This window comes from Ammodytes marinus, assembly GCF_949987685.1.
Source record: "Ammodytes marinus genome assembly, chromosome: 20".
Lineage (NCBI taxonomy): Eukaryota > Metazoa > Chordata > Actinopteri > Uranoscopiformes > Ammodytidae > Ammodytes > Ammodytes marinus.
Genome location: NC_137224.1, coordinates 25,883,126 through 25,894,902, shown reverse-complemented (window position 1 = coordinate 25,894,902; position 11,777 = coordinate 25,883,126). Strand labels below are relative to the sequence as shown.

The window sequence follows — 11,777 nt, the reverse complement described above, 5'->3', positions numbered from 1 at the left end:
ATATTTATACTGCCTGTCCAGACAAATTCACATTTGCCTTTATATGCACAGCCATCCTTGATAAACACTATTTAAGATTATACTGATATACACTGTATGTATGCCAGGGTTAGAAAATAATTTAAATACAAAATACCATGGTTACAATATACAGAAATAAGCTAATAATTTAAAAAAAAAAAGCTATAGAGAATGTTGACATGGTCTTTAATAAGACTATTCTTTAAATACATTTTTATCTCAAGTTTTAAAAAAACGAAGTAGAATATTTGAAAATCTGTGTTTAATATATTTTACAACAAAGTACAACCTTCAACATAAATGTGAACATGTAACAAAAAAAAAACACTGTAAGTATACAATCATAACGTGTGCAAAGTATAGAGTAAAATTCATCCTTCCCATCCCTGCAATCATGCCTAAAATCTGCCGTTTGTACTTAAACTTCAAATGACAGGAAAGATACAATATAACCATGTATATTTCCACTATGGTAAAGAAGAGATTTGTAGCTACAGAGCATCCACAGAGGAGGACAATGGTAAAATGGAGCTGAAGTTCTTAATTTGGGGGTAGCTAAAATCCTGTACACTATTCTTATTATATTTAATCCGATTGGCAAATACCACGAAATATGTTTTTACTGCCTGTCAAATAAGAGTGGGAATGTTCACTGGGAAAGGGGCATGACGTGGAGGGAAGTACACTAAAACTAAAAATACTAGCAACCAAACAGACACAACACAAATAATAAAACAATCAAAATCCTAAACTGGGCGTTATGATGAATATGAGCCTTTAACAAGTGTCTCCATCTGCCACCCACTCCAACGGCCATTCTTTTCCACTGCAACACAAAAAAGGAGACATACATTAAGGGTGTATTCACACATGCTGTGTTTAGTTCGGTTGAAACGAACTCAGGTGCACTTCCACCTTCGGTGCGCATCTTTCAGACAGGTGTGAATACAGCAATCGCACTCGGGGGCGGACCAAACAAACGCTCCGAGACCCAGCTGAAGAGGTAGTCTCGATGCGCTTCAAAACGCACTCTGCTGCAGTTCGTTTGTGGTGTGAATTTGGCCGGACTCGATCCGACCCAATTGCAGGAAGCACTGCGCCTTTTCTTTCTTTTCTTTTTTAATAAATCGCCATCAGCTTCACATTATGGGAAAGTGTTGTTGTCGCCATTGTTAGGAAGATTAGTTGTGGTTTGACCGGGAGCCCCGAGCGAAAATATTACATTTGATAATGATGCGTGCGGATCAGCGATCAGATGGAGAGGAGCGTCTCCCGTAGCCTACAGTGCCAACAGGTTCACGCTGCGCTTTGCATGAAGTGTGTGTTTTTATTGTTCTTCCCAACGGGACCGTCAATACTGTCCCCGTGTCAGTTTGGTGCTGAACTGCGCCGAACTGACACCCAGCTGATACACAGCTTAATCAGCTGTGTTTCAGTTTGAGCCTATTCTTCACGCGAGTCGCGCGTCCAGCAGCAAAAATACAGTAAAGATTATGTTTCACATCGTAGGCTAGAAGCCACATAACGTGGCATTGTCATAGGGCTACATATTATAAACATATGAAACAACAATAATTAGATTTTTTTCTTCTTTATTTATAGGCTAGATGTAGGCATTTTTATTATTTTTAACTCCATATTATATCAATGATAAATTCGCAGTTTTTACTTCGTTCTTCCTGCTTCTCTCCACCCCAGAATGTCTGTCCAATGAATGAATGACCTTAGATCACGTGTGGTTTTGCTTCGTAATGCTGGTTCACTTGCAAAAGGGGCAATATGAAAGTGGACCACACCAAACAAAAAAATCCAAATTCTATTTGGTCTGGACCAAAGCAAGTGAACTAACGGACTTTCCATGTGTGAATACACCCTAAGATGTTATATTTGACCTGTAAACACATCACATTCACAACACATATTAAAGGCGCTTCACACCAGCTGTGTTTGGTTTGATCAAAACAAAGTTGGTTGATCTCCTCCTTTGGTGCGGTTCGTCTGTGCAGATGAGAACACACCACTCGGCACCAAAAGCGGACATGGAAGCTTCGAAACTAACTGATTGTACCGAGTCCGACCCAACGGCAGGACGGTTTTTCACCAACTGATTTGGACTGATTTTGAACTAAACACGTTTTTAAAAATAAAACAATTCTCACATCTGGTGCGAACCAAGGAAGTGGACTATGACAGGTAAGCGGCGTGTAGCGGCATGTAGTAGTGTGCTTGGTTTTGACCTGCTAGACCGGCCATGTCTGTCTCATGGCAGTTGCCGACAGGCCCAACAGTTTTCAGAGTTTAGTGTGATTAATTGGGGACACCAACATACAGGTGAAACTCGAAAAATTTGAATATCGTGCAAAAGTTCATTTATTTCAGTAATTCAACTTAAAAGGTGAAACTAAAATATTATATACAGTATCTCACAAAAGTGAGTACACCCCTCACATTTCTTCAAATATTTCTTTATATCTTTCCATGGGACAACACTGAAGAAATGACACTTTGATATAATGTAAAGTAGTCAGTGTACAGCTTGTATAGCAGTGTAAATTTACTGTCGCCTCAAAATAACTCGACACACAGCCATTAATGTCTAAACTGAAGGCAACAAAAGTGAGTACACCCCTGAGTTAAAATGTCCAAATTGGGCCCAAAGTGTCAATATTTTGTGTGGCCACCATTATTTTCCAGCACTACCTTAACCCTCATGGGCATGGAGTTCACCAGAGCTTCACAGGTTGCCACTGGAATCCTCTTCCACTCATTCATGACAACATCATGGAGTTGGTCGATATTAGAGACCTTGCGCTCCTCCATCTCCCGTTTTCAGAAGCCCCAAAGATGCTCAATAGGGTTTATGGCTGGAGACATGCTTGGCCAGTCCATAACCTTTACCCTGAGCTTCTTTAGCAAGGCAGTGGTCGTCTTGGAGGTGTGTTTAGGGTCATTATCATGTTGCAATACTGCCCTGCGGCCCAGTTTAAGAAGGTTGAGTGCACGTTTTCAGCGTCATACCAAGAGGTTGGCTTTGGAAAATAGACATATGAATACTGCCAGCATTGCTGCAGGTCTTGAAGGGGTTGGGGGTCAACCTGTCAATGCTCAGACCATACGCCGCACTCTGCATCATACTGGTCTGCATGGCTGTCGTCCCAGAAGGAAGCCTTTTCTAAAGATGATGCAAAAGAAAGCCCACAAACAGTTTGCTGAAGACAAGCAGACTACGGACATGGATCACTGCAACCATGTCCTGTGGTCTGATGAGACCAAGATAAACTTATTTGGTTCAGATGGTGTCAAGTGTGTGTGGTGGCAACCAGGTGAGGAGTACAAAGACAAGTGTGTCTTGCCTATAGTCAAGCATGGTGGTTGGAGTGTCATGGTCTGGGGCTGCATGAGTGCTGCCAGCAGTGGGGAACTACAGTTCATTGAATGCTAACATGTACTGTGACATACTGAAGCAGAACATGATCCCCTCCCTTCATAAACTGGGCCGCAGGGCAGTACTGCAACATGATAATGACCCCAAACACACCTCCAAGACGACCACTGCCTTGCTAAAGAAGCTCAGGGTAAAGGTTATGGACTGGCCAAGCATGTCCCCAGACCTAAACCCTATTGAGCATTTTTGGGGCTTCTGAAAACAGGAGATGGAGGAGCGCAAGGTCTCCAGTATCCACCAGCTCCATGATGTTGTCATGAATGAGTGGAAGAGGATTCCAGTGGCAACCTGTGAAGCTCTGGTGAACTCCATGCCCATGAGGGTTAAGGTAGTGCTGGAAAATAATGGTGGCCACACAAAATATTGACACTTTGGGCCCAATTTGGACATTTTAACTCAGGGGTGTACTCACTTTTGTAACCGGCAGTTTAGACATTAATGGCTGTGTGTCGAGTTATTTTGAGGGGACAGTAAATTTACACTGTTATATAAGCTGTACACACGCTACTTTACATTGTATCAAAGTGTCATTTATTCAGTGTTGTCCCATGAAAAGATATAATGAAATATTTGAAGAAATGTGAGGGGTGTACTCACTTTTGTGAGATACTGTAGACTCATTACATGCAAAGTGAGATATTTCAAGCCTTCATTTGTTAAAATTGTATTTGTTATGGCTTACAACTTATGACAACCCCACATTCAAAATCTCTGAAAATTTTAATATTACATAAAAATCAATAAAAATGGGATTTTAAATACAGAAATGTCAGCTGTATATAAAGTATAATCATCGATATGTACTCAGTACTTGCTTTGGGCCTGTTTTGCATGAATTCTTGCCTCAATTCCAATTAATTTTCCATGATATTCTAATAATATGAGTATCACCAGGCTCTGTGACACAAATGAGCACAGTCCTCCAGAACTGTGCGGCAGATTTACTACAAACATACAAACAGAAAATGTGTTGGCGTACTGTATGTAGGAATGCATACACGACTAGAAATTATTTGATGCACTGTCAAACACACATGTGGTGTAAACACGCGCATATGCATATTAAGCATAGTGCCGCAGTGACAGGCCTAAAAATTAGACTTCAATTCTATTTTAGAAATCTGCGGTGGGTATTACGTTCGTCTGCTGTTGCGTGGACTGGCTTGGTGTAGCAGCTATCATTGATTATAATGGGAGCGCATCTTTACCACTTTCTGCTCAGTGCTGCTGCCTACCGCTTACGTGCCCAGTGTAGCTGTTTTAGGATGTATTCACACTGGGAAAGTTTGCTAGTTCACTTGCTTTGGTCCAGACCAAATAGAATTTAGATATTTTTTTGGTTTGGTCAACTTTCATATTGCCCCTTTTGCAAGTGAACCAGCATTACGAAGCAAAAGCACACATGGTCTGAGGTCATTCCTTCATTGGACAGACATTCTGGGGTGGAGAGAAGCAGGAAACACGAAGTGAAAACTGAAATATATAATTGATATAATATGGGGTTAAAATAATATATAAATAGGCCTACATCTAGCCTATAAATAAAGAAGAAAAACATCAAATTATTGTTGTTTCATATGGTTATAATATGTAGGCCTATGTCAATGCAACGTTATGTGGCATGTAGGCTAGCCTACGATGTGAAACATCATTTGTACTGTATTTTTGCTGCTGGACGTGCGGCTCAAGAAGAATAGGCAGCTGGGTGTCAGTTCGGCGCAGCTCAGCTCCAAACTGACATGGGGATTATTCTGCCCTTCCTAGACGTTGGTGCTGAGTTTGGCAGATAGCTAAACAGTTCTCCAAATGACAGACAAAGGCTTCCAGTTTAGGGTGATTTATTGCCTCTCATTTAGATAATTCCTTTTTGTAAAACTGAAATACAAGAACACATGCATACAAAACATTAGCATATGCATGTGCAAAACGTAAGTATACATGTCCAAACAATGTATTATTTAAGCCAAAACATCTTCACAATAACTAGCATAACTGCTATAGCTAACCATTGGAAACAACAGGCGCGAGCGCAGCTAGCTTAATGCTAACATACATGGGAAATGCCATTGACGCGCTAACGAAGTTAGCATTACTAGCGCGGTCATTTGTAACAGTATTTACCACATTTTACTAACATACAAACAACAACATGGACCTAGTACTTACAGATATATATTTTCTATGCTCTGTGGAAACGAAAAGATGACTGCTGACTGTCCTGCATTGAATGTGCTCTCCCTTGCTCCACACTGACCAACTGTAGCAGTTCTAACTGTGGCAGGCTTACATCACACATTTATATTAACACTTGCTGCCAGTAGAGGGCAGCACATCACTTGCTGCCAGTAGAGGGCAGCACACTCCCTGCCTGGTAGAATATTTTATACCACTACACATTGTCATTTTGTAAGAGTAAGATTACCTCTGAAATCAGTCACAAATGCACTTTAGGAGTGCCCTGCTTGACTACCCTCACTTCTACCTGACGAACCCGCTTGTCCTGACTAGGTACAGTCTTAAGAAGTCCAGTGGACCACTCAGTTCTTCTGACTTCTGAGTCCTTTGACAGTTCAGCATCTCCCACCTGTAGATTACGTCCCTCAGAATGTCATTTTTTCCTGGGTCGAAACATTGTCGGTATTCCTGTCTCAATCTCCACCGGACTGCTTCGGCAAGACCTTACGCTCTTTCCCAGTGCTTGATGATATCGAAGTCGGGAGCAGACAATGTCTTCGGTGGCAACAACATCTGAGGTCTCTTGGTTGAAGTACGCCGTAGGGATGAGAGACGCTGTACAGCTTGAGGTCTGTTGTTTGGAAGGCGGTTCAGTGGTGCGCGAAAAGGTAAGAGGGCAACCCGGGTGCCTGACCTGTCTTCATACACTTGGTTCTCTAGAGTATCCTGGAAGATCTCTTCTTCATGTGAAAGAGCAGGCGTATCATCCTGCTGTGAGCTCTGTAAAACTTGGCCGCCAAGATTGCCTGTTTCTCTCTCCGGAGGGTGCGTGGAGCATTGAAGACTCAGGTTCGGACTATGACTGAGCCTTTCTTTAACCTGAATACTGCTGTTGCCTGGACTTAAAAGAGAAGCTCGTCCATTTTGTAGGATGTTGGTCCTGCACACACTGACACTGGTTTGCTTATGTGCCTCTCCAAGACACACTTCTCCTACGATGACCCACCCAAGGTCAAGACGCTGAGCGTATGGTTCGTTGTGGAGCCCATTATACTGTTCCCTGACCTTGTGGACACGGAGAATGTCTCTGCCAAGGAGGAGGAGAATTTCAGCATCAGGATTGATTTCTGGAATTTTGCTCACTACTGTCTTCAGATGTGGGTAGTAAGAAGCAACTTCTGGTGACGGGATTTCGGTTCGATCATCGGGTATCATATCACACTCAATTAGAGTGGGGAGGGGGAGCTGAGTTGTACCGTCCATGGACTCAACAACGAAATTGTTGGCACGTCTTCCCGCTACCTCCATAACACCTGAGCATGTCTTCAAGGTATATGGTTCTGCATGTCCATCAGTGTTGAAAAGGTCGAACAACTCTGTTTTCGCCAGTGAACGATTACTTTGTTCGTCAAGAACAGCATACATCTTGACGGCTCTTTCTTCCTGCCCAAGAGGATACACCTTGACCAAACTAATTTTTGAGCATGACTTGGAGCTGGTTGAGTTTTCACATATTTCAGTGCACTTTGATGTTACAGCAGTTGGATTCGGGTCCTCTTGCTCCCTGCCATGATCTAAAGTGGTTGCATAGCTCTCTGGCTTTTGTGGAAGAGGTCCTGGATGTAATGCTGCAGGATGCCGCTCGCTACCACACTCTCCGCACTGTATTGTCTTAGTACAGTCTCTGGCCATGTGGTGAGTTGAGGAACAGCATCTGAAACAAATGCGCTTTTCTTTTAGAAAAACCTTTCTTTCTTCTAAGCTCTTGCCTCTGAACAGGCGACATTTCCTCAAAGGGTGTGGCTTGCCATGCAGTGGGCAATGTTTATCGGGATCCATGGAGCTCCCTTCTTCGGTATTGTTCTGATTGGCTCCTGTAGCTTGTGAAACATCAGTTTTCCTGACAGAAACTGGAGGTTGGTGTTTCTGCTTTACCCAATTCTCTGTTCTTTGAGTGCTGGCACTAGTGACATAAGCAAAACTGGGATCGTTACGAGTCTTCGCTTCTTCAGTTATGAAGTTGACAAAACATCCAAATGGAGGAAAGGACACTTCATGGTCCTTCTTGTACTTTGAGGCAACCCTAACCCATCTCTCTTGAAGGTTGTATGGGAGTTTCGCCAGAATAGGATTGACTCCATGCGCGGTATCAAGGTGAGAAAGGCCAGTGAGAAAGCCGTTGAACTTTGCAGCATGCAGTTCCAACAGAAGATCCCCCAACTCTCGCAGACGCTGGTTCTCTCTGTTTGCAATCTTTGGAAAGTCCTCAATCTTTGTTAGCAGTGCATGCTCAATTATTTCCGGTGCTCCAAAACACTCCTCGAGTCTCTGCCACACCATCCTGAGACCAGCTTGAGGGTTATTGACGTAGGCAGCTCTGATTCTTTTAGCCTGTGAAGCTGACTGTGGGCCAAGCCATTTGGAAAGCAGGTCTAGCTCCTCTTGATGTGAGATGCTCAGATCTTGTACTGCACTTATGAAAGATGTTTTCCAGGCCCAGTAATTTTCTGGTTGGTCATCAAATGTTAGCAGACCTGAACTGATCATCTCTCGTCGCATCAGATATTTTGCAAGATCTGAGGTTTCTGTCGGTTGGGCTCTCACAGGTGTGGTAGTGGGTAAATTGGGCTGAGGATGGTAAAACTGGTCATGGTTGACTGACGTCCTGCCATAGGGACCATAACTACAGCTGTTAGGTTCCATCTTTGGGAGCAAATCACGGCTGTGTTGTGGTGCAGTCATTTCTTCCATGTGTGTTTGTCCAGCAGAAACATATGGCAGAGGTTTGAAATCCTCGCTGCCGTACTGATGGTGCTGGCGGCCATTTGGTGGTTTTGCTGCCTCATCGATGTCCGCAGATCTCTGTGGTGCTGAGGTCTCAGGAGGATTTACTTGAGGTGTACTCTGACCAAAGTTTAACCCTGAATGCAGCTGCACATACTCTTGTGTTCGCTGAGCTGGGTTAGGTGGTGGCATGTTGTTTAGTTGGGGCTGTTGTGGGTCTCCACTTTCCTGCGTGGATACTTCCCATGCTTGAGCCTCAGCTACTGCCGCTGCAGCTTCTTTCTGTGATTTGAGTACAATCAAGTCTGCGTCTAGGCCAGCTTGTTGTTTCAAGATGTCTGCTTCCTTTTGTGCAAAGGAGAGTTTGACTTTTGCGGCTTCTGCCTTTGCACGTGCTCTGAGAGCAGCGGTAGATGACGTGGTGAGCTGGCTGGAGCGTGATGAACCAGTTTCTAACGATTCTTCCTTTGCTTCGTCCACAGGAGTTGCCATGTTTGCTGAGCCTTCTCTGTTGCTCATTATGTGCAACTGAAAAACAATCTGTCTTGTTTTTCCAGCAGAGCGTGATGAGAAGGATATCTTTTTACTATTCTGCCCTTCCTAGACGTTGGTGCTGAGTTTGGCAGATAGCTAAACAGTTCTCCAAATGACAGACAAAGGCTTCCAGTTTAGGGTGATTTATTGCCTCTCATTTAGATAATTCCTTTTTGTAAAACTGAAATACAAGAACACATGCATACAAAACATTAGCATATGCATGTGCAAAACGTAAGTATACATGTCCAAACAATGTATTATTTAAGCCAAAACATCTTCACAATAACTAGCATAACTGCTATAGCTAACCATTGGAAACAACAGGCGCGAGCGCAGCTAGCTTAATGCTAACATACATGGGAAATGCCATTGACGCGCTAACGAAGTTAGCATTACTAGCGCGGTCATTTGTAACAGTATTTACCACATTTTACTAACATACAAACAACAACATGGACCTAGTACTTACAGATATATATTTTCTATGCTCTGTGGAAACGAAAAGATGACTGCTGACTGTCCTGCATTGAATGTGCTCTCCCTTGCTCCACACTGACCAACTGTAGCAGTTCTAACTGTGGCAGGCTTACATCACACATTTATATTAACACTTGCTGCCAGTAGAGGGCAGCACATCACTTGCTGCCAGTAGAGGGCAGCACAGGGATAGTATTGATGGTCCCATTAACATGGGAAGCAAAATAAAAACACACACTTCATGCAAAGCGCAGCGTGAACTTGTTGGCACTGTGCGGGATACGCTCCTCTCTCCTTCATCTGATCGCTGAATACATTCAACATGTTAAAGTGCTCTATCAAATGTAATATATTCGCTCGGGGCTCCAGGTCAAACCACAACTATTCTTCCTAACGACAATGGCGACAACAACACTTTCCCATAATGTGAAGCTGACAGCGATTTATTAAAAAAAGAAAAGAAAGAAAAGGCACAGTGCTTCCTGCATTTGGGTCGAATCGAGTCCGGACAAATTCACACCACAAACAAACTGCAGCAGAGTGCGTTTGAGCGCTTGTTTGGTCCGCCCCCGAGTGCGATTGCTGTATTCACACTTGCCTGAAAGATTTGCACCGAAGGCGGAAGTGCACCCGAGTTTGTTTCAGGTGAACTAAACACGGCAGGTGTGAATACACCCTTAGTCAATGAGTGGCACATGCAAGATGTCTTGTTTTGGCATGTTATAATACATTTTCTGTTTGACAAAAATCACTCTTTTCTTTACATACAATCATCAAACTGTAAAATATTTGGGATTTGAACTTTACTATAGTCAACGGTGCTCAGTCTGTTATGTTGTGACTATTTCCTTCAATTGAATGGTATAAAAGTGAATGTCAAGTTCACACATCACTTTGAGAGAATATATTGAATTAATGAAGCTCAAAATCTGACTTCCAACCGGTTTCCAAGTATGACATTACTGTTTTAACTAAATATGATGGTATTTCAGAAGTAGACAAGTTCAGTATTATTAAAAAAAAAGGTAAGACGTCATACATACCAGAGTCTATAGTTGGCTCCCAGTCAACTTGCTTGTTTTCAGGAGGTTTCAGGAACTTCACTCCTGGAAAATATTTAACAATGACTTCACTACACAGCACTAAACAGCAAATACGTTCACAAATAAAACTATATCTTTGTTAATTCCTTATCAACCAAATGAGTAGGTTTAAAACAAAATGTACTTTAATACCATGACAAAAACATTTATATATGTTATGTTATCATATATGTTAATTATTTTTATTGACAAAATTTAAAACAAAATTAAAAAAACAAAAGTAAATTACCACTTTTGCCATTTCAAATAGATTTGTTAAGGTGATGCACATGATTTCAATTAGTTGGCATTTCATCAAAGTTTTTCTTTAAGGGTCAAATGCAGTTCCTGAAGTCCGTATCTCCTTTTTTCTTACCTTCAAAAAGACAGACTGAGACGACTTCTGGAAGTGCCTTCAGAGAATTGGATCATTCCCCCAGGTTGTCAGAGTGTGTTTTGGTTGGCTGTGAAGGTACCATAAGGTCTGCTGGCTGTCCAAAGGCCACTGGTGGGTCAGGAAACACCAGTGCTACCTGGACTTGTGGTTGGGGCAGTTGCGGTTCAGTCTGGGATTCAACTTGGGTCTGATGGTTCCTCCACTTGTCCTGCAAACTTTGTGGAGTCCAACAGCGATTGGAGAAGAACAAAATTTAAAGTTATAAACTTTGAAAAGTTAAAGTTTAATTTTAAACGTAAAGACCATGAAGTCCAATGTAAACCACTCAATACACTTCCTAGGTGGACATACATTTTTCTGAATTAATTAACTATGTTAAAATATAATTTTTGAGACTGCTTTTTTTCAAGAAATGTCTATTCAACATTAACAGTAAAACAAATATATTGATAACAGGGCTTCTCATACTTACCAAGTAGTTAATTAACATGAATGATGATTACTAAGTGTACTTATGTCTCGTATCCAGTGAGCAGCACAGTTCGGTTTGGCACAGCATGGTTTGGCAGGGCAAGGTAACCCTAGTTCTGGCTTGTGTTTCCACTGCAGACAGCACCCATACTTGGTAGGCGGGTTTTATGCCGGACGGTCAGAGTACATACAGTCTATGGGTCAGAGCAGCTAATCACCGCTGAGCACACCGGCTACGTAACTATGGTGATATCATAGTAGTGGGACACAGATACCCCTTTCCCATCAACGGGAACCAAGTGCCAGCTACGGGCTGGTGCTGGGGCCAGTTTGCCACTGGTTTCACCCTGGCACAAGTTGTGAACCAGTTGGTTTCACACTGACCAGA

General features: G+C 42.5%; 1 long non-coding RNA gene across 1 annotated transcript; it reads right to left on the bottom strand.

The window, feature by feature from the left end:
- Positions 1 to 697: 697 nt before the first annotated feature.
- LOC307266842 lies at positions 698 to 11,093 on the bottom strand. Its single transcript, XR_013845384.1, has 3 exons — positions 10,898 to 11,093; positions 10,483 to 10,545; positions 698 to 847 (listed from the first exon to the last, which is right to left on the bottom strand). It is a non-coding gene; the product is annotated as an uncharacterized lncRNA (long non-coding RNA).
- Between the last annotated feature and the right edge of the window lie 684 nt (positions 11,094 to 11,777).